The sequence below is a fragment of the Neofelis nebulosa genome, chromosome 12 (assembly GCF_028018385.1).
Source record: "Neofelis nebulosa isolate mNeoNeb1 chromosome 12, mNeoNeb1.pri, whole genome shotgun sequence".
Taxonomy (NCBI): domain Eukaryota; kingdom Metazoa; phylum Chordata; class Mammalia; order Carnivora; family Felidae; genus Neofelis; species Neofelis nebulosa.
In genome coordinates this window covers 29836904-29841907 of record NC_080793.1, presented here as the reverse complement: position 1 = coordinate 29841907, position 5004 = coordinate 29836904, and the positions used below count along the sequence as shown (strand labels likewise).

Genomic DNA, 5004 nt, shown 5'->3' with positions numbered 1-5004 from the left:
TAGATATGTGATTAAATAATTTTGGTCTTAGGAAATGCATGCTGAAGTATCATGGGTTTATAAAACTATTATATGATTTCATATAGAGATGATAAAGCAAATGTGGGAAAGCGTTAAAAATTAATAACCCTGCAAAAATTGTTATTTTGTATAATTTTTGTAATGTTCTCTCAGTTTAAAATTATCTTGCAATAAAATGGTAGAAATAATGATAAACAGACAATCAATTGTTCCCAAATACATTGTATTACACTGAGAAACCTAACAGAACTTAGTATTTCTCAGGATACAACCAAGAGACTGTCACACATTGAGCCCTATACATCGTTAGTTAAAAATGCACAAACTATTAATGCCTTTTAGCTTCTACTAGCTTGCAGAAATCTTGACATGTAGAGGTAGAAAAAATGCAATTTTTCTCCATTTCTAGTTTAGAAAGTATTCTTATGCATTTTATCAAAAGCCAATTAAAATTCCATGCCACTGCTAAAAAGAACATGAACACGAATTTAGCAAAGGTAGATAAATCACTAGGACACTGGGAATTGACTGTGGGGGAAAAACTTGAATATTGCAGCAAAACTAGGCCATCTATTCACTTCAGCAGGAATCGATAGCTTATAATTTATCTGCAGGGCTGACTGAGAAAAGAAAGGGAAAGCCACAGTATCATTATCACCATCATACAATTACTTACATGTTAATTGGTAATCAACTGTGATGATATACATAGCTCTGAAAAATAGGGAAAGAGAAGGATCTGAATAGGACATGGAAAGAGCAAAATTTTAGTTTCAGGGAAAACATAAGCCATTTTTCTCTCTACAACTTTCTCTCTGATCCCCTGGCTGAAAAAAAAAAATGTAATTGGATTTTACTAAGTTACCACTGCCTCCTTGGTAATTACAGTGACATAGTGAAATTTAAAGTTTCAGAGCATATATATATATATATATATATATATATATATATATATATATATACTCTACATTATTTTACTCTGCAATTTTCAAAATGTTATTTTATGACATAACTTCAAAACCAAAAGAGTGTTTAAAACTTGTTGGCAGGCTGGATGGCTCAAGAGATTTGTAATAGGTTATACACTGCCTTTGATTTCTAGGTCATTGCTTTAAATCCATTCTGCTTAATGACTATTGGCTGTTTAAAGTGAAATGAACTGGTGAGTTTAGCAGAGTCCCATAGTCATTTGTATTATCTACTACCTTTTACAAAAAGTTTGTATATAGAGTCTCTAGTCACCCCTGTGCCTCAACAGCAAGTTGAGAGATTCAAGTTAGAAATATGGGTCAAAATTGAGATGCAATCACTTTTTTGACCATATAATTATCAACAACTAGCTTGCCTTCTTTTAGCCTTAATTTCTCCATTTTTTACATTTGTGTCTAAATGTGGGTGTATTTCACAAATAAATCATCTACTTCACTGAATTGTTTTATCAAATAAATACTTTATGTGACCATAGCAACACTTTAAAAAATTTTTTTAATGTTTTTATTTATTTTTGAGACAGAGAGAGACAGAGCATGAGCAGGGGAGGGGCAGAGAGAGAGGGAGACACAGAACCCGAAGCAGGCTCCAGGCTCTGGGCTGTCAGCACAGAGCCTGACGTGGAGCTCGAATCCATGGACTGTGAGATCATGACCCGTGCCGAAGTCGGACACTTAACCAACTGAGCCACCCAGGCGCCCCATAGCAACACTTTTTGAGGGTCTTGTAAGGGATAAATATTGCAGTTCACATTACTTCATTTAATTTTATGTGATGCCTATAACTCAGTGTGAAGTAGTTGCTATTTTTTTAATAAATGGAAAAACCACCTTACAAACATTATGCAGCTTCCCTAAAACACATAGATTGTTTCTGAAAGTAAGTAATCATTCATTTAATGATTAAGTCAACAGATATTACTGATTCAACTTAATTCTATCAAATATTGTCCAAGGCACTGGAGAGACAGTGGTGAACAAAAGGAACAAATACCAAGTCCTAGAATAATCCAGAATAGATTAGAATAATCCAGAAAAGACTCTAGGGAAGGTGACATTTAACCAGAGACCTGAATAATGACAAGGAGCCATGTCCTTTGTCAATGTGCTAAGATTGATGTGCAAACTTACTATAATCCAATTTAGGTCTATCCATATTTCTTTGAAGTCTTAATTTCTCTTTTTTGTCTTTCTACTGATTTTAAAAGACAGATAATTTAGCAAATTATCAGAGATTACCAACCCAAAGTTGGAGGTTATTTCACAATCCTAAAAATAGAGGGAAGAGAAAGAAAGACAGTTGAGGAAAATGAAGATAGCTTTACATAGTTCATAATAAAATGTGAAGTTTAATTTGGTCTATGCCACTTGCTTGTCATGTGATTTATGATTTGGCCAAATTCCCTCCTTCTTCTCACATACACACACAAAATGCTTTTGTACAGCATATTCAGTTGCTTTGAGGATTAAATGAAATGACTTTTATAAAATATCTGTGATATAGTTAGTGCTCATGAAATAGGAGTACCTGGAATTGGGAGAGGGATGGAAATTGAGAATTCTCTTATCTAGAAAATTTTTTAAAGATTGTGACCATCTTCTTTATGATAACATGCCATTGGGAGCCAGCCATGTTAGGAATTTTATTTTATTTTACTTTTTAATGTTAATTTAATTTTGAGATGGGGGAAGGGCAGAGAGAGAGGGAGAGAGAGGATCTGAAGTGGACTCTGCACCGACAGCAGAGAGCCCCATGTGAAAATCAAACTCACAAACCATGAGATCATGATTTGGCTCAAACCTGAGCCAAAGTCAGATGCTTAACCGACTGAGCCACCCAGGCACCCCAGGGATTTTAAAATATGAAAGTAATATGAAATAAATTGTAAAGAAAGAAAGATGGTTCTTTGTGACTCTAGAACATATCTGTTGTAAGCAAACCTGGAAACACATCCATCTATTCATTCTCCACTCAGAGTTCTTAGTTATCTATTCTCACATTGTGTGCTACACGTTAGAGAAATAAACTAATATTCCTCTCAAAAAAAGTAAAACGAATGTGATTAAATACCATTAACAATGTACAGAAGTTGAGAATAGACCTAACCTTTCTGTGCTACCCAAGGAGGTGTCCATACGGCATTGTTCTTCATCCCCTTGGTAACTCAAAGGGAAACTTTCACAATGAAGGAGGAGGATGTCCTTAAATTACTTGTAGCAGGAACCCACTTAGGTGGCAACAACCTTGACTTCCAAATGGAACAGCACATCTACAAAAGGAGAAGTGATGGTGCCTACATCATAAATCTGAAGAGAACCTGGGAAAGGCTTCTGTTGGTAGCTCATGCCACTGTTGCCAATGAAAACCTGCCTGATGTCAGTGTCATATTATCCAGGAATACTGGCCAGCAAGCTGTGCTGAAGTTTGCTGCTACTACTGGAGCCACTCCGATTGCTGGCTGCTTCATTTCTGGAATCTATACTAACCATATCCAGGCAGCTTTCTGGAAGCTGAGACTTCTGGTGGTTACTGATCCCAAGGCTGACCACCAGCCTCTCACAGAGGTGTCTTATGTTAACCTGCCTACCATCGCTCTGTGTAACACAGACTCTTGTCTGTACTCTGTGAACATTGTCATCACTTGCAACAGCAAGGGAGCTCACTTAGTGGGTCTGTCTGATGTGGATGCTAGCCTGGGAAGTTCAGCGCATGCATGGCACTATTGCCCGTGAACACCCAAGGGAGGTCATGCCTGATCTCTACTTCTACAGACATCCTGAAGAGATTGAAAAGGAAGAGCAGGCCACTGCTGGAAAGGCTGTGATCAAAGAGGAATTTCAGGATGAATGTACTGCTCCAGCTCCTGAGTTCACGGCCACTCAACCTTAAGTCCCAGACTGGTCTGAAGGCGTCCAGGTGTCCTCTGTGCCTATTCAGCAGTTCCCTACTGAAGACAGGAGTGCTCAGTCTGCCACTGATGAGTGGTCTACAACTCCCACTCCTCTAGCCACTAGCCACTGAATGGGCAGGAACAACCACTGAGTGGTCTTAAGCTGCTCTTCCACAAAGGCATACAAAATGGAAAGAAGGTTGGTGGAAAATAAACTGTTTGTTAAAAAAAAATGGGGGTGACTGGGTGGCTCAGTGGGTTGAGAGTCCGACTTTGGCTCAGGTCATGATCTCATAGCTCATGAGTTCAAGCCCCGCATCGGGCTGTGTGCTGACAGGTCAGAGCCTGGAGCCTGCTTCTGATTCTGTGTCTCCCTCTCTCTCTGCCTCTAACCCACTAGCATTCTATCTTTGTCTCTCTCAAAAATAATAAATAAACATTAAAAAATTTTTAAAAATGGACCTGAATTTCGTTTTAGACTCTATCACATCTTCAAATTTTGAAATTAGAATTGTAAAGAAAACATTTTCCTCTACTTAGAGCAAATTGGACAGTTTACATATAAATATTGTAGAGTCCTGAGAAATAAGCATTATTAGTCTAAAATGTTTCTATTGATGTTTCAAATTTAAGCAATAGGAATAAGATTGGAGCTGAACCCATAGCCAACTGAGCTTCAGGGTTGCTATCTTTCAGCCTCACAATATTTTTCAGTGATACATATATCTTTCAAAATATTTAAGTTTGTGTTAAGAATATTCTAAGACCCAGGGGTGCCTGGGTGGCTCAGTCGGCTGGGCATCCACCTTCGGCTCAGGTCATGATCTCAAGGTTCGTAGGTTTGAGCCCCGTGTCAGGTTCTGTGCTGACAGCTCAGAGTGTGGAGCCTGTTTCAGATTCTGTGTATCCCTCTCTCTCTGCCCTCCCCCACTCATGCTCTGTCTCTCTCTGTCTCAAGAATAAATAAATATTTTAAAAAATGTTTAAAAAGAATATGGGCTGTAACATTATTTTAAAAAAAAGAATATTCTATCTAAGACCTATACCTATTATTAATGAGGCAATGTTTTATTCTTTTATACAAGAAAATAACATTAAATGAG

The 5004-nt window shown here is 37.7% G+C and overlaps 1 pseudogene; it reads left to right on the top strand.

Moving 5' to 3' along the window:
- Positions 1-3194: 3194 nt before the first annotated feature.
- Positions 3195-4063, top strand: LOC131490841 (small ribosomal subunit protein uS2B-like; annotated as a pseudogene).
- Positions 4064-5004: the final 941 nt, after the last annotated feature.